Source organism: Aulonocara stuartgranti, assembly GCF_965226115.1.
Source record: "Aulonocara stuartgranti genome assembly, chromosome: 7".
Lineage (NCBI taxonomy): Eukaryota > Metazoa > Chordata > Actinopteri > Cichliformes > Cichlidae > Aulonocara > Aulonocara stuartgranti.
This window is the reverse complement of record NC_138945.1, coordinates 60,045,199-60,068,404: the sequence shown is the minus strand read 5'-3', so window position 1 is coordinate 60,068,404 and position 23,206 is coordinate 60,045,199. Positions and strand designations below refer to the sequence as shown.

The 23,206-nt window shown below is 39.4% G+C and overlaps 1 long non-coding RNA gene across 7 annotated transcripts in view; it reads left to right on the top strand.

The window, feature by feature from the left end:
* The first annotated feature begins 307 nt into the window (after window positions 1-307).
* LOC309710865 overlaps window positions 308-23,206 on the top strand; it is a 31,213-nt gene continuing 8,314 nt past the window's right edge. For 4 of the 7 annotated variants that reach the window (XR_014277818.1, XR_014277819.1, XR_014277820.1 and 1 more), the window contains exons 1-3: window positions 308-467; window positions 1,084-1,164; window positions 1,333-1,448. This is a non-coding gene — a long non-coding RNA (uncharacterized lncRNA). Of the gene's footprint in view, window positions 468-1,083; window positions 1,165-1,332; window positions 1,449-2,037; window positions 2,316-3,073; window positions 3,154-15,247; window positions 15,349-23,206 lie in introns of those variants that run through there. The other 3 variants (XR_014277822.1, XR_014277823.1, XR_014277824.1) reach the window with 3 other exon arrangements.

Here is a 23,206-nt window from a genome sequence, read left to right as displayed (position 1 = left end):
TAGCAGTTTTAGGTGAAGTAGGCCGCTCATAGTATTTCCTCCTCGCTTCCTAAGGGACAAGCAAGCATACGCCTGCTACAGCGATCAGCTTTCATTTATAGATATTAATGCTGACATTCTAATCAACCGACTGAATATTTGCGCCACTGGATCAGTGTTTTTGCTAAAAAAGAAAAGCATAATTTGGAGTAGTCGTGCAGAATTGACCGGCTACACTGAGCCCACAAGTGTTAATCTTAAACTACTGATGCCATCTACTGGTTATTTAACAGACCTGCATTAAATAGAAACCATGGTTGCATCATCCTAGAAGCACAGGTAGAGATACTGTAGAGGGCCTTCTCACTTGTAAACCTGCTGGTGTAGTTTGGTACTACACTAGGATTTCGTGTGCTGGAAATGGTGGGGTGGAGACACGATCGTGCTTGATTACTTTCCAGCTCGTCCAGTGGAAGAAAAATTAAATAGTGAGTAAATTTTTGGATGAAATTACAATTGTAAAATCCATTTACACATGTCATATATATCCTTTTCTATAGAGAAAATGAATGATGTGTATAGTTTTGCAAGCAACGATCTGTAGACAATGGAAACAGTGCAAAGATAACTGAACGGTTTGAAAGTGATATTTAAGAAGCTGCAATTGGCTCAATAAACAGCAGATGGCAGAAGGGATCACTATCTGAAGGCCAACCTGTTGCAGAACGTCTATATGGTATGGTATAATTTGGCTTATGTAAGCCTTTCACATGATGAACTGCCAAATGCAAGAACCCCTGCAAGTTGTAAATAACTTTTCATGAATATGCATGATCACTGCGGCTCTGAAATTCATCAGCTTTTCAGATTATCATATCGGGATGGCAGAAAGCTGCAGCACCAACACTAAATATAGACCTTTTTTTTTAATATGTTTGCAACCGCTCACAGTAATATTTGCGTGTGAAGACAGTGAAACACGGAGGGACGTTTTTTTTCCTAGTCACTTTTCACATAGATGCTCACACTGATTTACCCCAACACACTAATTACAACTTTGATCATTAACGAAACCCATTTTTCCCCACTCTTTAAATTTTCCAGCTCATCTCTCGCTAATGCTCGTCTCTTCTTATCCTGGCTCTAGGGACTCATCGTGACATCCACAGAAAGGGGAAACAATAGGTATGTTTTAAAAAAAAAAAAATATATATATATATATATTAATATTTACATATATATTTCTGTGCTTATTGAAACCAAAACTTTACTATCTTAGCGATCAATTTCAGAGGTTTTCTGCACATTTTTAATTGCACCATTTTGCTCCCATATGTCTTAAATATAACACAGTAGGGTACCTTGGGAGACATCAGTGAAATCGCCCTGGGAGAAAATAACAGCAGCAATATCTATCCCCAGCCAGAGAAATTAAGAGCAGACGCTGGCATCCATTACAGCTCCTGACGGTAAGCAGTTTAGCTCAGCTTGCTGTAAATCACTGCCACCGGAGACACACGCTCTGCACTGGCTTTATATGTGGTTTTTATCTCCACATATTCTTGATTTATCAGCTGTTCCCTCTTGGCAAGAAATAATGGTACCACAGCTTCACCTGGTGGAGTGCCTCTGCTCTAAAGAATTTATTGATTTATTCACCAAGAGCAAGCTATTTCTTGCATACAGTCGAAGCCATCTGATGTTTGTCCTGCATCGGAAAGGGTGTGTGTCTCTTTAACATCTTATAAAAGCGCTGCAGGGAGGCATAGACTTGTTCATTTTCAATTAGCCAGAGACTCACATTAACTGAAGATATTAAAGAGGAGAGTAATACTGTTGAACAAGCCAATAGTCTGTGAAGGCTGGAATCTGCTGAGCCTGCATTGTGTACACGCAATAGACAGACACAAATACACACCGAGCCACATAGGAGCGTATCTGGTTTGAAATTCAAAGGTACATTCCCAGATGTATGTTCGCTTAGGGACAGCCGTGCATAAGTGGCTTTACATTTGCCTTTGGTGGTACCTGTTTGGCTCACTGTGTTGCTCCCTACAGGACAGCAGGCAGCACGCTGAGGATTCATAGGGGAACACTGTCAAACACCCTGCCGCATATATAGAAGAGCTTCCAGAAGACTTACACATAAGATACTCCAACATATGCATAAATTCAGCACACAGCTCTGCAGAGCCCTATGATCCTACAATATTGATTAAAGGAGAGGAAGCTGGGTTGGTGGATAGATTAACAAGAGTGCAGCCAGAAACTGCAGGAGAAGAAGGAAAATTTGGAAGACTAATTTAACCACCTTGCTGACACGTGTTTCATTTGGTCAGCTATCAACTGGCATGGTGAGCATAACTGTCTGGCTTAAACTGCTACAAGCTACCAAGGGGAGCGAAAAATTTATATACACATTTTACTGCACATACCTCGCATGCACAATATTTAATTCACTTGGCTTGATGCATAGCTACTGCATTTTAAATATCTCTGTGACTGTTAATAGATATGTGAGTGAACCTATTTCAGGGTTGATCCAAATTATTGTTGTCCCTCTATATCTTCCTGGAAGGGAATATCAGCAGATCCTATAACTATTAACTACTGAGACAATGATGCCCTTATACTCCTTGTTATTCATAGTCAGGCCAATAAACAGCAAATAAGCTGCTGTAATACTCAAACTGCCCCGTTAATGTCAACAGAAAAGCTGGGCATGAGGATGTATGTCTTTGTAGCCCCACTAACAATACGGGCCAGTGGATTTCTATGACGACGAGTGTGGTTAAAATACTTTTACAACTCAGAATTGCATTAGCTGCATATGCTGGTTATCTCTTGACCTTGCTCTGTAGCACCTTGAGGAGGTTTAAAGTGCTATCTAGTGAAATATCTGGACATCTAGTAAACTGATTAAACTTACCTATTGATCATTCACCTTGACCACAGTCAAAATTCTTCAGTTTTCGTTGGATCCAGCTTAGCATGCTAAAATGATAAATACTGTCAGTCTAAAAGGGTTATTCAGTATATTTGGCTGAAAAATGTCCTTTGTTTGCCTCTTCTATTTCTGTGTGTGTTGCTTCAGTGCTAATGTGCAGATGTCAGCGGTGCACCAAGGACAGAGGGGGTTCAAAGAGTCCTGTACTGAAGAGCACCACAAAGAGCTAATGAGTAATGCGCAGCACAACACCTTTATGTTTCTTCTTTAATGTGACTCTGGCTTAACAGCAGAATATTTGCAACATCACCGTCTTTGCACAATTAGGATTTTAGCTTAAACATCAACTAATTGTAAGTACGGTTGCATAGAGCATACAGCTAATACGGCTACCATCTGTTAGTCTTAGCCTTTTACCAATTCTGAATATGATAAGGAAAATCAACAGCTCAATTACTCTTTCTTTAGGCACTTATAGGCTAGATTGACAAAGTAGCTGCGAACAGATCGGCTCAGTAGAATCCAGATCAGCTCCAAGTCCAATTAATAAAAGCAAGAGTAGTCTAAATGAGCTGCATGTTCAGTGAATGAATTAGTAGAAAAGCTATTCAGTGGTGTAGAATGTGGACATCCAGCACGATCACTCCACTAATTACTAGAGACAAAGTATACGAGAGAAAGACCCAGTCAGGGTTTGTCTTTAGCATCAGGGTGCTGTCTGAAGTATCTGCATTGCTTACCTACTGAGCAGGGGAGAAAAACAGGACCCACCGAGGAAGCATAATTCACTTCTCAGCAATATTATAGAAATATCATAGATCACCGCTTTTATAAGCACTCAGCGTCCCACTGTTTGGTAAATATTGATAAAGTTGCATCATTCAGAGGCAAAAGAATGAAGCTCTTTGTCACACAGTCGATGGAATGATTTTATATCCTGCCTTGTAGCATGATGGATGATGAAATGATGAAATGCTGGCCTAAAAAACAAAAGTGAACAAACAAAACAGCAAACTCGGCTAGAATACCCAAAGGACAGTCACTGGAGAAGGAAAAAGGAGATTGATATTCTATCAACACTGTTTGTTTGTTTTGCTGTAAATCTACTGAGAATATGCCTGCACATATTAATAGAAGGAAAGCTCTATATGACTGTCAGCAGTATTGCTCCCCAGAAACTATATGTGGAGATCAAATATTTGTACTGATTTTGTCCATGCTTTGGTATTTGTAGCAATACTATGTTTGGTGGAGTGCATAATTTATTTCCCTGCTGTTAAACTCTCGAAATTGAAATTTGATCAATATCTCAACAAATAGACTGTGGCGTTTCCTGTAACATAATTTGAAGAACTATTTTATTGTTGTATAGACAGCACTTCAAATATATTTTTTTACGTATATGTTCCCCGTTGCTTGTATGGTTTTTGTCATGAATTCACTCAGTGCTGCAGTTATTAATTATAGGCAGCGGGTCATTATCTTGCAGCACTATTACAGTGTAACTTTGACAAAAAAACAAAACAAACCCAAAACAAAAACAGCCTTCAAGCATAATGGATTCGACTCAAGAAAGCTTCAGCTGTTGTTCATACTGTATGAAATAAATGGAAAACAAAGAACGCCTGGAGCGGTAGAAAAGAGCCCAATCCATTTTTATAAAGTCATACTATTGTTTACAAAGCAATAAGATGTGTAATGTTCAAGTAGATGTTTAAGGTCAAAAACAGGATCCAAACAAGAAGAACGAAAGACGGCCAGGCAAACAAGAAATAACGACAAGAAAACTACACTTACTTTCCAGCCCAGCATTATGGCAAAGCGTGTAATAGATCCGTGGGTTGGACTCTATGGGCAGTATTTATTTTTAAGGGAATATTATTTTGTATATACATATATACATTTTGTCATCTTTGTTCTTCTTTAAAGAGGTTTGTAGTGCAGTAAAACCAGATAAGGAAAGCGTGACAGATCTTGAGTGATGGATAATAGGTATTTATTTGTAAATAACTGGACATGAATAACTTGAGCATCCATCCATCCATTCGCTTCCGCTTATCCTTTTCAGGGTCGCGGGGGGCGCTGGAGCCTATCCCAGCTGTCATAGGGCGAAAGGCGGGGTACACCCTGGACAGGTCGCCAGTCTGTCGCAGACTTGAGCATATTAGATAATATTATAATACAGTATATTTCTAACTAAGTAGGCCTTTCATTCTCTTTCTGTTGACAAGACTTTCGTTAGCACATCAACTTATGTAAGGCAGATGTGAAATGTAAAAGTCAGAGATCAGATGTAGCATGACATTTATTTCTTAAATGATGCCAATATAAACAAAGGTAGTACAATTTTAAGCATAGTTTTAGAGATACAAGTCATTTTATGAAAGTTAGACCTTATTTGACCTTGAAGAAGAGGTCAAAGGTCAAAAATAATGCGATATTTAGAATCACCATGTATTATTCTTTATATGCCTATATGGTTTACATACAAGCAATTGCAATAAAAATTTAGTTTTAAGTAGCCATATATAGGACTAATCAATGTATTGGCCTTGAAGGAGAGGTCAGAGGTCAAATGTGACATGATATTTTAAACCTTTATACTGTACTTTCTACTTCTTGACAATACACACCACATTTGTAAGAATCATAGTTTTAATTTTTTCGGTCAAATTTCAACCAATAAATTATTAAGTTGTTCTTGAAGACATTGATGGATAATGAACAGTTAACACACATCTACACGTCTGCAAAGTTTTATTAGAATTCATTAGACACTTTTCGAGCAATCAGGTTTACAGACAGAATGAAATGCACGCAAACGCTACCAAAAACAAAAAATAAAAATCTGTAATTTGTGTGCTGAGATATGGAATAGATCATGTCACTGGGGATCGTCAGGAACCAACAAAGAGCTCCTGGTGCACAGGGAGGAAAATACTGGAGGTGAATCCGCTACTTTGAAAAGGCAAGACATAAAGGATTTGTGGTAAATGGGTGTGTAATCCAGCAGGATTACACTATGATAGGTCTGAATTCATCTTAGCTGCATTGTTTACCAGCTATGTAAGTACACTATAATGATCTAAGATCAGCTTTTTTGGGCAGGTCATTTTCTGTGAAGATTTATGCCTTATCTCAAGATTTCTTTTTGCTCAAGCTTCCTTCTATAACTAGTCAAAAAGACCAGCTGCCTTGAACTATTTCATTTTTCCTGCTAAGAAATAGGGCTTCTCCAGCAGTTCAGCATGTTGAACGACTCTACTCACTATATTATTTACACCAGAAGTTTTCATATCTTTTAGGATCTCAGATCTTTTTCTGGTACAGAACATATTAAAGGACACTCTCACCTTCCTAACGGTAATTTACCTGGTTTGGGTTTAAGGTGAGCTCACACACTAAATGAAACATTTCTCAAATATTTCTGATCATGTAGTTATTAGTGGCTTATAAGCCAAGCTACACAGTAGAACAGTTCGTTGCACCCAGAGAAGAGTGGGTGATTTCATGACAGACTGATGTGATGTGTCATAATGTGTGTCATAGCAGAGTTGGCCCAAAGAGCATGTAGGAGCAATTAATGGGCACAACATGCATGTTTTATTGATCCAATCTGCATTAATGTGCTTATAATCATAGCACAAATTTATAATTTATAGTAAATTATCTTCCGGATGCCTTTGATCATGCACTGAATTGGAAGTGCCACTGAGCTACAGCATGGACCTTAGCAGATATTGCACTGGCATAATGGTCAGTCAGAGTAGTTTATTCACAGCACTTCATCACGGCAATGGGGATTTCTTTAATAGCATTGCTAAATTGATTAAAAAAGGATTCAGAATGCCAAAATGTTTCTGCACAGCTGGTGAATATGAATTTAGCTGGCTCCAATGCAAACTCACCTGATCTCACTAACCCTTAGTTCTATGGGAAGTAGAATTAAAGGCCTTATGATAACTTACCATAGTACTTCTTTAGATGTTGATTTATGTTTTTTTCTGGTATCATATTATCATTTATCAGTGGTTAATGATTTATTCCAGCTGAGTTGAGTGTATGATGTAAGAGTTATGCTTTTAAGTTTAAGTACTTAACATTGCCGTCCCAGCTGTCATTTTTTTTACTTACCCCCTTTTCTATCCATATGCGCATTACAGCAGTGACCTGACTGGGACTGCCTGGAGAGAAAATGTCAGTGATATCCACTCATTCTCCACCTTCTCAGCAGGGAATCAAAGGGACGTGTGAGTGTGTGTGTGCGTGCGTGTGTGTATGCATGGGCACTTCTGTGTGTTTATGGGACACATAAGTGAAGACACAGCTGGAGCCCTAGCACTGTTATCAGCTTTCCTGAGGGACGTGAGAAGGACACTGGAGAACTGCTTGTGCAAAATTTACTCCACGTTTTAGATGTGGTGGATGACGTGAAACTGCAGCCTGCAGTTGCATCCTTTGTCCTGTGTGAGGCAGCAGAGATACAGCCCTCCATTCTTTCATGATGCATGGCATGTGCTGGCACTGCCGCAGAACTGGCACACATGAAAGCTTGCACACACACCCCCACACACACATATGTCCACAGACGCTCAGTGAGGCCAGCATGCTGGACGCAGATTTAGACTGGACACAACAGATCAGTGGCGAGTCAACTCTCTTCATTTCAGACTGACACAGATGGTGATGGTGCATAAAGTATGTGGATGGGGAGGAGGAGTTGGTGCTGACGGACTGTGAATTGTTATAAATCTTTGTCTTGTACGGAACAAAGAGATTCCATCCCACACTAACAGGCAAAAGCTTTTTGTGACACCTTTCTAAGATAGTGGGGACAGATGTGTGTGCGGTTGATTGATGGTAATGTTTTGCTTGAAAAATTGGAAACGGGGTTAGGAATGCATTGAGGCAGGACAGAGTAGGCATGAAGAACACTGTTTCTTGAAACTATGCTTAAAGGATAAATATGATTTTGCCCTTGAAAAGGGAAACGGGAAAAAAACCCTGGAAAAGGTATTGTCTTCATGTAATGGGGTGAATAGAGGCTGTTCAGTAAAATCATTCACATACTGAGTAATTCTTCAAGCGTTTATCATGGAATGACTGACTGTCAGGACATTTCCATTTCCCATCCATTCTCATCAGCCAAATGGCCCAGTGATGAGTGACAGGCCACACATTGCTACCTCTTGCCCCAACAGGTGGTGCATAATGATGTATTTTGACCACACATGCACACACTGAAATGCATATGCACCAACCGAGCCCATGTAATCCAAAAACACCTGCAGCCCTGACAGTTGACATTTAAATGATAAATATTAAATGATAATTATGCAGCATGTTAATTAGCTAAAGCTGAAGAGGTGACTGTTTCAAGAGTGAAACTCATTGCGTTTCTGGTTTAACATTGTCATAAATAGATTCATGAGGCAACATTAAATGGCCTGCTGAGGTGCAGCTCAAATTCACTGAATGGCAAATCAAATGGAAAATAATTGTCAGGTTTAGTGACGATTAACGGGCACATAAAGTGTACGTATAACTTTCTCTTTTTTGTTTTTCTTTTTTACTTCCTTCTGTGTCTCTACCCCTACAGATACTGCTGCTTCACCATTGTCTTTTTATGATAACTGTGTGCATGGTTGGCTTGAATACCCATGTGTACACATTTACATCTGAGTGTGTAAATGTCCCAGTGCAGTTCAATAATAAGCTGTTGATTAATGACTTCAGCATTCTGAGGGCATCTCATTGTCCTGTGGCTTACTACAGGGGCTTGACCAACCGCGACATACATACATTTACTCGCACACATTGTCTAGTATGTTTTCTCATTACCACCTATGACTATTAACCTTGGCTGATTTACCTTACATCCTAGAGGCTTTATTGCGGGAGAAACATTACCTCGTAGCTTCCCGGTGACCCATGATAGGGTGATAACGAACCAGCAGATACTATGACCCTCAAAGTGAAAAAAAAAGGAATTTAACTATTATTAATCTGTCCCTAATGTGTGATACAAATACACTGAACTCAGATATTATACTTTATACTTGTGATTATGAAACTATCTTTTCTGTCTTCTGCAACCCTCAAATGAAGTAACTTATAACTATACTGACAGCTGTTAAGTAGGCTTCATTACTACAAACAGTTACTTGTAGAAAACCTTTTGTAACCTCTGCAACAGTTCAGAAACTCTAAAAAGAAAAACAAAAGCATCCTGCTGGTTTGCAGGATGCAGAAGTCACACAACCGTGCAATTACATGGTTTGTGGCAGTTTGCCAGATGGTTTGTATTTGTTTGTGTGTGTATGTGTGTGCGTGTGTTTCTCTCGAGTTTGTGTATAGCACTTTTAAACTAAAATCTGTGACACAACACTTCACAGAAGCTCAGCAATCAGCTCTTGGAAATCTAAATGGTGAGCAATTGGCAGCCCTCCTCATGTTCAGACTTGTGGGATGTAAGTGGCTTACCAGCTTCCCCCTTAAAATCCCATGAAAACCCAGTCTCTGTCATCAGCAGTCTAACTTGTGCTTAGAGCCTTGGGATTCAAGATGGCACCCCTTTATAGAAGACAGTAAGAGTCTTATCTGTGAAGGATTACCGAGAACACTCCAAAGGGATAGCATCTTCATCAAATATAATTAACATGATTCCTACTTTTGACAAGCTGGAGATAAGAGCTGTGATTAAAGAAGGATGTGTCAAATGTCAAATGCAGAATGGATGTCCAAGTTCTTAAAATAAATTATTAATTCACCCAGGCATTTTAATTTCCACTGCAAATGCAATTTGGGACACACATGTAGTTTGACATTTGCTGTCATGATCTATGTGTGGAGATTAGGCTGTCACTTGAAGTTTTTGTCTGTAAGAAACATTCACACTACTCAGTAAAGGTAAGTAGTGTACCTTTACACTACTTAGTAAAGGTAGGATTTGACAAAGCAGCGATTGCTTTGTCAAATCTAAAAAATAGGCATAAATTAAAAGTACCAAAGTAAAGAGATTTCTCACTTTTTACCTCAGACAGTACTCACCTGTTTGGATCCATCCTTTAATTACTACCATTATTGCTGAATGCTCTGTTTGTTTCATAGGAAACTAGCGGTTTCTATTTTATGGGCATGTCCATCTCCTGTAAACAGTGAAATCACTTGGTTAATGATTAGAATATCCATAGAATATCTTTAATCCCCACGTGTGAATATTGGCAGTCAATCATGTCACACACTGCTCAAGCTTTTTAATTCAGCTGATTTTTTCATTGATGTACTTAAAATACCTTTTTTCAGAGATACTCACAGGTGCTCACAGGATAGCCATTACAGACATATGATTTATAGGCTATTATGCTGGACATTAAATAGATGTAGCTCAGCCTTAAACATATGCAGTAATAATGTTAATCAAATAAATGCTGATGGTGAACATCTTTTGCACAGAATAATTAGTTTTAATTTTGAGACTATATGAAAAATTATCCAATAATAAAACTTGATGTATACTGAGTTCTTTTCATAGTGTTTTATAGTTTCTTTTCCTAAAGGAATTGAACAACTCCTCCACCGCTTGTTACTGTCAGCTAATAGTAAATAATTGGTGGCAATATAGTGGCTATTTATTTAACTATAGCAGTAATAATATTTTAAAATTCTTCAGCGCCACGAAGGAGTGCAGGTAGCATAAAGATGTTTTCGTCTGTGTGTGTGTGATTGTGGTGGGTACAATTATTTGCTTTTCCTGCTATTACCTTGATATATATATATATATATATATATATATATATATATATATATATATATATATATATATATATATATATATATATATTAAGGCTGACTTTGTAGCAAGCATTCTTTTCTTTGGATAATGTGAAACAGCTGTTGTGTTTTTCTAGTTTAAAATTTATGATGGAAGTGCCCATTCCAAAAAGTACCAACAGGGGTTTAAAGCTTGTTTAAAGAAAAGGGAAATGACAATTATCTCTATTGTTGCCTAGCTGAAAAGTCAGCCTTATTCTTATGAGCTTTTTAGACTAAAATGAGAAAAAAGCCAGGCTTGTTTTCAATAATACATATAAAGTTTACCTTGCACACTTTGAAAAACTGTATATGGCAGTATTAGGCAGTATATGGCTAAAGCTATCCTTCCAGACATCTGAACTTGCAATATTGTGATTCTTTCTCTCTCGGTCAGTTTTCTGTGCATAGCGAATGCATACTGAGTGCTCCCAGACCACAGTGATTGAGGCAAGTGGTCTGGCTTTGCGAGACTAATAAAATGTATCTTATGTCATAAAAAGTATAGCTAAGGATGACTTCTTTATGGATGGATGATTGATTTCAAGGTTAAAAAAATGGAACATAGTGCCTGCTTCAGCCCTTGCCTCACTAAAACTATGGGGAGGATGTATACAGCCGCTGACTTTAACATTTTACTTCAAAGGCAAGCAACAAAACAAAGTAGAACATATTTACAAGAAAAGTAAAAAAGTCTGGTGAGAGGCTGGGATCTTAAGGGTGAGAAGCGAATGGATAATTTATTTACAGAGTGATTCAAAAGTCATTCAAGGATCTATCCCTGAAATATTTATGTATATATTAAACTACGATGCATCTAACGCAATAATTCTGTGTGCTTTGGGGGTGGGATTGGGGCTGTTGACAGATACAGAATTAGATTTTCTGGATGGCAGGTTGAGATAAGTGGTGGTTGTGCTTGTACAACAAGAGGTAAGAGAGGTCAAAAGGAGCATTATATCAGTGACTTTAAACATTGGTGCAATCCATCATTCACTCAGGTTTGGATGGGTGCATTTGATTTGTCTGTGATGTGCTTTTGTATTTATGGGATAATGATGGAGGGAATTCATCCAAGAATACACATGCATAGCAAGCAAAATGCAAGTGTGCACGCACACACGTGCACAAACGTGCACACACTGATGTGCACTGTCACAGACAAGTGATCAAAAGAAAATTGCAGTGTGCTTTGGGAACCCTGATGGGAATGGGATGAAATTAAAGAAGGTGCTTAATTCAATGCGACACATCCATTTACACTAAGTAAATGGCTAATATTCAAGTGTACATTGGCTTAAAGCTCAACACAACTTATACCAAGTGCTTGCTGGGTCAGGGTAGAACAGAATATGGACATGCCATGTGTAGCATGTAGTACAGGTTACAATTTATTCAATCCCAGTGTTGTCAAGCAGAGCAAAGGAAGAAGTCTCACTTGATTAAATTCAATCCCCCGTCTGGCTTTGAAGCATGCTTTCATAAAAATTGCACATACATATTCAGTTACCCTGCACATATAAAACTCTCTCTGAGGATGCTTTCCTATTTCACTGTCTACTAATGTGTTGTGATCCCTCAAATTTTCCAATGCAAATATGAATCAAGAGCAATAAGCTCCTGAGAAGGGGAAGCTGAATTTTCTGTCTTTGCCCATAAGGCTCCGGATATAGAGTGAAATAGACTAAACACACCCATTACACAATAAGTCTGCTCTTTTGCCTGTCAAAAGATGAAACCAGAGGAACAATATGTAAGAAAATGCAAAATAAGTGCAAGATGTGTGTGGAGTTACAAAGACGAAGTTTCAGTAATACTGGCATTGTTGGGAAGCTGCTATTTTAGTTCTGATTTACATTCACTCTGTGTTCTGGTTTCCCATAAATGGCCTCTGGCTCTTGAGCATCCCATGCCCCTGGGGGGCCAGAACATCTGTCAGTGTGGACAGTCATATGAAACATGCATCATTTCCCAGGGAATGGCTAATTCTTCTTTGATAGACAAGGAGAGAGGAAAAATACCCACAGTAATGATAACTGATAAAACTGTTTATCCAATTATTTGTGTTAAAAAATATTCAGCACTGGTAAAGATGTTTTTCTTTAGATTAAGTACCACTGTCTATCCATTAACTTTCTACCACTTATCTGGAGTCAGCCATGGTGGCAGCAGGCAAACCAAATTAATGTCTCTATTCCCAGCAATGTTTTCTATTTCCTCCTAGGAACCCCAAGGCATTCCCAAGCCAGGTGAAATATGTCATCTCTAGTCATTTCGAAGTTCACCTGGATGCCCGGAAGTGCTCAAACTAGAGGAAGTCACCCAATCTGTATTCTGATGAGGTGACTGAACCACCTCATATGGCTACATTTAATGTGAAGGATCCCAGCTTTTACTTATGAAGGAATATAATCTCAGCTGTTTGGCTGACTATATGTTGGTCAGGTCCAGCAGTTCCTCATTTCCAGATGATATTCTTCATTCAGGTCAGCAGACCTCCTCCTTGCTTGCTCCTCCTTTTCCTTTTTGACTTATCTGATGGTTTGCCATAACTTTGTTGAGCCAACCAATCTTTATCCATAGCCTTTCTAAACTGCTCCGACACCTGGGTCCATGACCACCACAGCTGCAGCTGCAGCGCTTTGGTCTGTCTGCTGGCAGTCAGGCGTTCCAGTTTATCGTCACTACACTTTTGGGTTTACCACATATCCTGGCCATCTGATCAGACTCATCAGCAGATGGAGAACAGTTCACATCTCTGCGTTTCTTGCCCTTGAGTATTGAACAACCCTATTCTTGAACATGGTGTTTGTTATAGCTAATCCATTGCCATAACAGTATTACAGCACTACTCTGGTTCAGATCAATCTGCACATCCCTTCCTCATAGTCGATGTCAGTTCAGAAATCTCCCAAGAGACGTGTAAATTTTCATAGGTGTCCAGAAACCCTTAAGTCCAGCTGCTCTGGTAGACTCAGCAGTCAGAACCTTCCTGTCACGGTCGAATAGAGGTGACTTGCTCATTCTCTGGGGAGAACTCCAAAAGGTTGCTCTCTGCCATAGACTCACAACTATGGATTGATATATACCCACCAAAGCAATCTCTTTAGGTCCTAGTACTATAATGGTCAAAGAAATTCAAGATAGTTATTGATGTAGAGATAGCAGGTATCTACAGTGTAAAACATCAGGTAACGTACAGCTATCACCAGAGAAAACACTATTACTGTCAAAGCCTTTGTGATACCCCAAATCAAATACATAAATAAATGAACACAATTACTTTCACTAAGCTTGTACGTTGAGGCTTCAGAGTGAATGCCTGTTACAGAGCAGCAAAACATACAGCAAATGAGCCCCCATCAAAACAGTTTCTATTCTTTTAAATGCTTTCCTGATGTGTGTAATAGGTCAGAGTAATCAGCATTTTATTTCTGCTCAATTAAAACAAATTGTTTTTTCTAAAGGCTTGACAGAAATAATAGGAATAACACATGCACAGAGATACACACACACACACACGAGCTCATCATCTCTTCTAGGCTGTCTTTCTACTTTCTAATTCACTCTATTTCCCTGCACTAATCCCCTGTTCAGTGTGAGGTGTTTTATTCTGTGCCTGTCAGCAGTTTGAAACAGCAGGCTCATATCCATTCATGGCATTGTGTTGTACAATTACACTGACAAATGCTTGAGTGATTTTCTTGGCGGTGTTTCATTAAAAAAAAAAAGTCAGTACAAGGGGGTAAAAGAAATAGCTAGAGAATAAAACTGTGTTTTTCCACTATGAGGCTTCTCTCATAAATATTATAATTGTCCAGTAATAGAAAGAGAGAAAGCACCCACAGATATTTCCAGTTTTCTGGTTAGCACGGGAAGCCTTAACTTGTCTGCAAGCTGAACTTGGAAGATAATAAAGGAAATCTAAATGGTATCTTCATCATTATGCTGTCCCATAAAGGGATGACAGCACAATGTAATACTTGCAGATTTTGCAGACAGAGGCACACGAGGGGAATGATAATTCTTTAGTGGTTTGTGCCAAGCTTTCTGTGATAAACATAATCTACAGTAAAGTCAAAAATGTGTGTGGACATTTGTGTTTGACATTTGGAAAACGGTGACAGCGGACAGCTGTTCACACGGGGAGATGCTTTTTGTCACTTGCAATCATGAGTTAAAACATTTTCCGTCAGTATTCCAGTTGCAACAAAGCTAGCCTTTGAATGTAAATGGCTGCATCTTACTGTGCGACTGTCCTCATATGTAAATGTGCTACTGGGTCTAATTATTATCTTGGAGATGTAGGACAGCCCTAACGATAACACAGCCAGCCCAAAGGTTTCTCATAAACTTTTAATAATTTTTAAAACAATTGTTGCCCATGATAAGGTGGGCATGAGTCCACAGACTCAAGTTTGTACTAGCAAGAAAACAACTGACATTTAATGTCACACAGAGCAGAAGCAATTATAGTTATCTTAACATTTCCTTGTTTTTGTAACGCAGAATGTCAAGATGCAAGACAACATCCCACCAATGTGATGTGATTAATTGAGATGCCACTCGGAAGGTTATTGTGGTTTGAGCTGATTAGCGGGGTCAGACGCTTCAGGCACACCTGCTCTACTGAACTAGACACTGTGAGCAAAGCAGTCGAACAGCATGATGCAGACTGCAGACACACACCCACACAAATGCACCACCACAATTGTAAACAGAGACAGACAAATAGAGACAAGAACACGCACACGGAAAAAGGTGTGGACAGACAGGCTGACAGATGCATAAATATAACGCGAGAGTGGCAGAAACATTACTTTTCATGGTAATTAGCTGTCTGATCAAGTGACAGAGACAAATATAGGTGGCCAAATACTGGTAGCTCTTCGGCAGTGAATCATAATACACACTGTAGAGAGAATAATACTGCTTTAAACTAATGAGGTTTGTGTTCCAGAGAAATGCTGATCCTTTTTAAAAAAAAAACAAAAAACAAAACAAAAAAACCTCTGTATAGTTTAAAGTACTTTGAACAACAAAGTCAAAGTCAGACAACAAGAGAATTTCTATTCTATTCTATTGACAACACTGCATATATTTCACTCCAAGACTCCATAAGATTTCATTAGGGATTTTTTTTTTTACCATTTTTTGTGCAATGATCAAACCAAAAGATGCAATCAATTACATAATCAATTTGAAAATACACTCCAAATGTCCTTTCAATATTTTGATCTACCCTAGATAATATACCCCTTTGTGGTTAGGTAAAATCAGTACCCATATACTGTAATGTCACTGAACTTTCATTCACAATTATTGCCATTATGATCTTAAAAAAGGGTGGCAGTGTGATAGTCCATATTTTTTCAGTATCCTCAAAAAACAGAAAAGTAATTTAAGAGCGGTGAGAAAATGAGTACCAGTCAGATGATAGAAGTATATGTGGAGAGATGAGCCACTGCTTTTTGATATCAAGTGATGAGATTGGAAATAAGAGCTTGACAGTTGATCAGGTAGGGAGAACAGTTATGGAGCTGAGAAAAGGGCCAAATAGTGATGGTAAAAGGTACAATAAATCCAAGATTTAGACCAAATACTTACACTGTGGCTAGAGCCTTGGATTAAACACATTAAGTATAATTTATTAAGGACCTTCATAGGAGCTAGGAGATGGCTGCTTTTGACAGTGAACAGAATCATGCATGGTTAAATGCTGTTTAACTTTGTTTCCAATCCCTATGCAAGGTTAATTGTTGATTCCTGTTCCCTACACAGACACCCGAGTAGACTCAACCTTTTCAGCCCATTCACAGAAAGAGTGCAGTTAACCGGACCTGATCTGTGTGTTATGTCAAATGCAGAAATATTATACAGCATATAATCTTGAATGTGTCTTGTCGTCTTCTGGAAAAAAACTAAAAAACCCCCCCAAAAACCCTCTACCAAACCACTGTTAACGGAAACTGCAACCAGGACAATAAAACCCGACTTCAGTGTCTTCACACAGTGTTTGCATTTCGGCTCAGTGTTTAGTGGCACATACAGTACGTTCCCATCGGTGTTACAGAACAAATGACCTGGTGCAGTATTACTTTGATCCTCTGAGGGTACATGGTCTAACTCACATCAAGTGTGTGTTGATGTTCCCATTTTTTAAATTGCTCACTTGTTCTTTCTCTCTTACCCTCTATTCCTGGCTCCTCAGCCATTTTTGGTCCCTAGGGGGGTGGGGGTGACAGAGTTGGGGGGGCTAGCGAGGGAGGGTGGTGGTGAGAGGGACGGGGTGGAATCTAGGACACATGAAATATTGAAATCCTTCCTGGGGAGTCCTCATCATCAGCATATGTTGCTCTCATCTCTGGTTCACTGTCTCTTTTTCTGCCTCGGCAGCTCCTCTTACTATTCCTCCCACTCATGGTGTCAAAGTTCCTTCCATACTCATTCAGACTCCGTATCATTCATTCATTTATTCACTCATTCATTTATTCTGAAGACCGAAAAAAAATAAAAATAAAAATAGTACCTTAACTCAAACAGCTCTGTGCCTCTTACTCGAACAAATTGTTTTGTTCACATGAGTGGCAGCATACCCCTGAGATCTCTTTTGCACCATTAAGCTTTTAGCCTATTCAGCGATACCGCCCCTTCTATAGCATACACAGTCTATGCCTGCATGAATTCTAAAATGTTCTACTGATTGTTTTCCATGCAAGATGCATAGTGTTTTATGTACTTATAATTGATTGTGCTTTATTTTTTAAAATCCTGAAAATCCTAAAGCAAATAAACTCATTAGAGTCTGGGTGATATTATTAGCAGCAGAATCAAACAAACATGAGTTTTTATTCATCTCTCATCATTTCTTACCACCGTCTCTTCTTGTTCCCACACTTTTGGTCTTCTTCTTATTTGGGCCTTATTCACACTGGGTTATTATTTTCAGGTGGTTTCAAGAGTGAAAATTGTCACAGTGCTCACAGTCCTGAATCACCCACTTGGGAAATGAAGAAGAGATGAGAGAGAAAGAGAGATGGGAGTGAGAGATAGCCCATAAATGTAAACTGGGCAAATGTCCAGACATTTAAAGCCTTCCTTTATAGGGAAATAGCTTCATCAAATAAACAGGTGTGCTGATCTAGAAACCCAGGAAGCAACATATCAGTCCTGAGGGATTTATATAGAGAGGCCACTCACTCAAAGTGTTGCGTGACCTTCAGGAGCAATCTGACACTCTGTTAAGCCTGGCCCACTTAGTTTCATTTGGCTGTAATTGGCTTAATAGCCCACAGATACAGAGGGCAGGAAAACTTTCCTCCTAAAATTAGACTTTTTCATGCTGGACCTGCTGCTCTACCAAGACGGAATCTTGACATTATAGAGTGAGGATGGAAAGTGTGGAGCTGTTTGTTTGTTTGTTTGTGACAAAAGGGGAAAAAGTGATTTTCTCTCCTGGGGCAGAGCAGTTTCCTAAACACATTTGGAATGTTTTCCTCAAGTGGCTTAGCAGCAATATGTGTGTGTGCGTGCCACAGCTCCATTTTGTTGATGATGCTGTCACTGCTGCTGGCATCTTGGATACGTACCAGAATCTCTCCAGGCAAAAGAAGGGGACCATATATCTCTTCTTGTGTCAGACACACACAAACTCACTCCTCCTCTAGCCTCTTCCATCCTCTTTTCTCCCATGTGTGGCCTTGGTGGGCTGTGTGGCCTGTAGGAACAGAGAGTGTGTAACTAAGCACATCCTGTCATACAGTCATGCTATCTTCCCCTGGTCCAGACCTCGCCTTTCCTTCATGCTCCGTTTGCCAGTTATTCTCAGGAGACTACTACTCTGAATAAGAGGTCCTGCAGTATGAAGGCAGGCTGTATTAGATTACAGTTACAAACATCTAACTACAGTATTAAAAAAAAATAAAGGAAAACTTAAATGACACGCTGAATAGTCAAAATATTCAGGTTGAAAATCTGTACTATTTACATTGTGTATTTCAGTGAGAACAAGTGGATGTAACAATGGTCAGTGGAAATCATAACCAACTATTTGAAGGCTGGATTCAAAATCAAACACAAAAAAGTTAAACATTTACTTAGAGGTTGATCAAACTTGCATTACAGTGAAGCTGAATCGCCCTCCAGATTCAAGATCAGTGCATCAGTGGACAGTATGCTGCACTTTTTGACTGCATTAGATGCACCCATACATAAGGTTCTCAATCGGATTCAGGTCTGGGGAAAGTGAGGGCCTGCCAATGCCACTGATTCTTTCATTATCCAGGAACTGCCTACACACTCTTGCCACATGAGGCCTGACACTGGGTCTAAGGATTTCATCACCTTGCCTAACAGCAGACAGGGTTCTGGAGGCCTTTAAGGACGTGCCTCCCCAGACCATCAGCTGCTAGCTTGGTAATGCTGGATGATGTTGCAGGCATCTTGAAGTTTGCAACGTTTTTCCAAACTTTTTCAGGCCTGTCACATGTGCGCAGTATGAACCTCATGTGTGAAAACACTAAAGGATTATTGGCCGTCATATCACCCTCAAGGAGTTCGTTTGTGACAGTTTGGTCAAGAAACATGTGCATGAGTCGCCAGCTGGAGGGCATTTTGTAGAGCTTTGGCAGTATCCCTCCTTTCCTCCTGGCAAAAAGGAGTTGATAGTGTTCCTGCTGTTGGGTTGATGCCCTTCTCCGACTCTGTCCAGCTCTCCTCATATGGTCTTCTGGTTATCTCCTCCACACTCTTGAGACTGTGCTGGGAGACACAGCAAACCTTTTTGCGACAGCGTGTATGGATGCGCCACCAAAGAGGAGCTGGACTACCTGTGCAATTTTAAATAGTCTGCAGGTAGTGACAAGGACACTGGAAAAAACACAACCTAGAGAAAAAATAAAATCAGTGTGAAAGGATAAGGAGTGAGCAGTGGCTTCTGGTATGAACTTTGATGTAATATCCAAAGAAAAGTGCATCAATCTGTCAACCATCAGGTGGAAACCAATGCTCTGCATCAGTACATCTACTCCAAATTACTGGCGAGATTCTCGTGAAAAGCAATGCTGTTAATCTTGTCACCTACTCCTTGTATATACCCTCCTTTAATTTCCTGGACATGCATCAAATATTACAGTATTGCTTAGGTTACCACTGCCTAAGACACCTGTCCCCCATGACAACCGTGTCTTGGAAAAATAGTAAATTCAGCTTTCCTTCAACCTTCCCTCTAAAAAAAAAAAAAAAAGATGAAATGGAGTTTGTAAGCATATAAGACAGGGACAGCTTACAGTGAAAGCCTGCTTTCTGTAAGCACCCTGAGAGCGGCACCCTTAAAGCTGGTGGAGATCTGCTGTCTTGCTCAAGAACATAACCCTGGATATCACAGGCAGCTGGAGCCTTCAGAGATGGTTGAACGAGATCATGTCAATCAAGCAAATTAACCCGCCATAAGAATTGGCTCTGATACTATACATTTCTCTTTCATATTTGCTGCAGAACTGTGTCACAGTGTTAATGCATTCCCATCATCAGCTATGCCAGCTGTTACATAACAGTGATAACAAGTGGGAGTGCAAAGAAGAAAACAAGAATAAGCAGACAGAAAAGTAAAAATAAATCTTTGGTTGAATCACAAGTAAGAAGACAAAAATAATAATTTTCTTATTTAATGAATTCTCTTAATATACCTAACCATCCGCTGAACTAAAGTTAAATAATAAGAAACCATTTGCAAGAAGAAGGCTATCACTCACTGACTGAGTTTGAGTAACTAAGTATAGTACAGAGTTTGACTAGTATTATGGCAATTATTGTGAAGTAGGTTAGGACCCTGAAGTCTAGGCTGCTGCTGGTGGCAGACCAGAGTTAGCAGACGGCTGGTGAAGATTTTGAATGCGACTCCCTGAACATCCAGGATGAGGGTGGACATGGGGATGATGAGGGCTGCACAAAAGACAGTCTGAAAGGAAGAATGACAAAACAACAAAAGCGCTTCAACAATGGGGATCAGAGACTGATTGGCTGACAGAAGACGGCCAAGAAGATCAGTGTTGGTTTGTGGAAGTGATGAAAAGGATATAGCAGCAGGAATAGTTTAACACCAAGGAAGGCAGCAGATGTGAACTCATGCAATCTTCATTTTCCAAGGCATTCAGTCAGTCTTTAACAGAGAAAGAAATCCTTAACTGTGGATTATTCTAAGGCCATAATTTTGAGTTATTTGCTTCTGTTTGTTATTGTTCATTTAATCAATATCCATGAGTTGACAACAGTCTGCAGAATGAAACTGAGCTGATTTTGCTAATGGGAACCATATATTATGCATGTATACACAGACCCTTCATCTAGTAACAGCTGAGGTCCCTTTACCTCTCAGTTGCTCAGTTTGCATTCAACACGTCACTCTTACACACATTAACTTAACTGTATCTGCACATTTCACTCATCATTAGCAGAATTACTCATTACCCAAGGGTATAAGGGCCACAGTACTTGATGTAACAGAGGTTTCAGTGTCACAATGAATAAATGTGACTAATGATGACAGTGTCACAGTACACGAGCAGAGACATATTTGCATTCGTCTCTCTATAAGGAAACGAGCGTCCAGGGACAATTCATTCACTAGCAGATACAACATGTTTTTTAACATCCCTGTAATTAAGAACATGTGCTTTAATGAATACATAATAATGCAGCACATACTAACACAGGCTAAATCCTTTGCTGTCTTAAACATCAAGTAATTTTTTATTCATGACTTTTATTTGGCTTTTTGGAGTCTATTTGGGTTGCAGAGATTATGAGACTACATCTCAAAATGCCATGGTTGACATCTACAAGAAGCCAAAATAAGTTTAATTCATATTGTGTCTCTTTCGAAAGAAACTGTGCTTAAGATGCTCTTCTTTTGCATCAAAAGCAGTTTCTTAAATTTTGATCAACATCCAATCTGCCTCTTTTTTTGTACTATTCTGGGCACACACAGTTAAGAGAAAACCCTGGGCAGACAGAGCATGCTAGGCGGCTTACATTTCCCATCTGTCCTGAATAGCTTGGGATTTCCTCAAAAGAGCTGGAAGATGTGTCAGTTTTTTTTCTCTCCTTGCCATTGCTACCCAAATACATGTAGGCAGCAAAATGTAGAAGGCTGCTTTGGGTATGTGGGTGATCTGTCTCTCTCTGGCATTTTAGAGGTGGTTGGATGACTGCTCGGAAAGTACAAACTGAGTGGCAATTCACATTAAAGAAACTCTTCCTTCTGCCCCCACATATCTTCACATACGCAGAACCCATGTAGAGATGGAGAAATGATGTAATATTGCAGGAGAGCAGAGTTAGAAAGCAAACTGAATTTTAGGAAGAACTGTGACACATTTTGGGTATTATTGGTCTCATATTTAAGAGATATAAATTGCATACCGTTAAGAATATTTTGCTCTCTACTCTTTTTGGTGTTATGCTACAACAAAAAAACATGTTGTTCTCTTCATTTTAATCACCATAAGTCTGTACAGTGAGAGAGAAAGAAACAGACAGTGACTAATGCTAAAAATATTCTGAGATAATAATAATGAGAAAGGAAGAATCACAGCAGGTTAATAACTGCATTGCTCAGGAAGTACCTTTGTACATGCTGGAGTATGCTGGTCCTTATCTCACTCTTTTACAGTCTGCTTGTCCAGAGTCGTCTGCCGGCGTTGAGGCAAACAAGCCTCAATCATGCAGCAAAGTGAAAGTCAATATATTCGTGAATGAATTTGAAGGAGATGCCTAAGGCCTATAAAAATAATGGAGTGTGTAACATTATCCTCAGCACCCCAAATAGAAACAGCCTTAAGGGGAAAGTATCTAGCATAAGACAGCTTCACTCATCTATGCACAGCAGGGAACACGGAAGAAACAGAGGGCAATGTGGGCTCTTACCTTTCTGGGGAGATGCACAGCCAAATATAGGATATTACAAAGCTTTGCCTAATTGCAATTCTCATCTCAAATATAAGCCTCCCACGTGTAGTGTGAATCTAAGTGCATTTTTGTGCATGTTTGTTTGTGTGTGTAATAAAATATAGTTTTTCCTTCTCTCCCGATGAACCCATGCTCACAAGGCTCTCAGTATTTGCATGCATTAGAATTGCTCAAACAAAGGAGCTTCAGTGCTTATCTCCTAAGATAGAACAGAGAAATACTGTGTGCGGTGTTTGAAGTGCTGCTTTAAAACTGAATGTGATTGCCTACTTTTTATATGTATGAGTTCTGCGCAGCCTGTGGAACACTTGCCTTTTCCAGACAGTGTGTTCAAGCCGAAATAGATGAAACGACAAATATGTAAAAAACATAAAATCACAGCACTATCACATATGCTCTTTTTAGAGACAGACCTGACTTCTCTATGCAACACAGCATGCTATCCAGCCGAGTCTCTCGAGTTAGACTGTCTTTTAGAGTCAGTGTCAGGCAGGCCAGGGA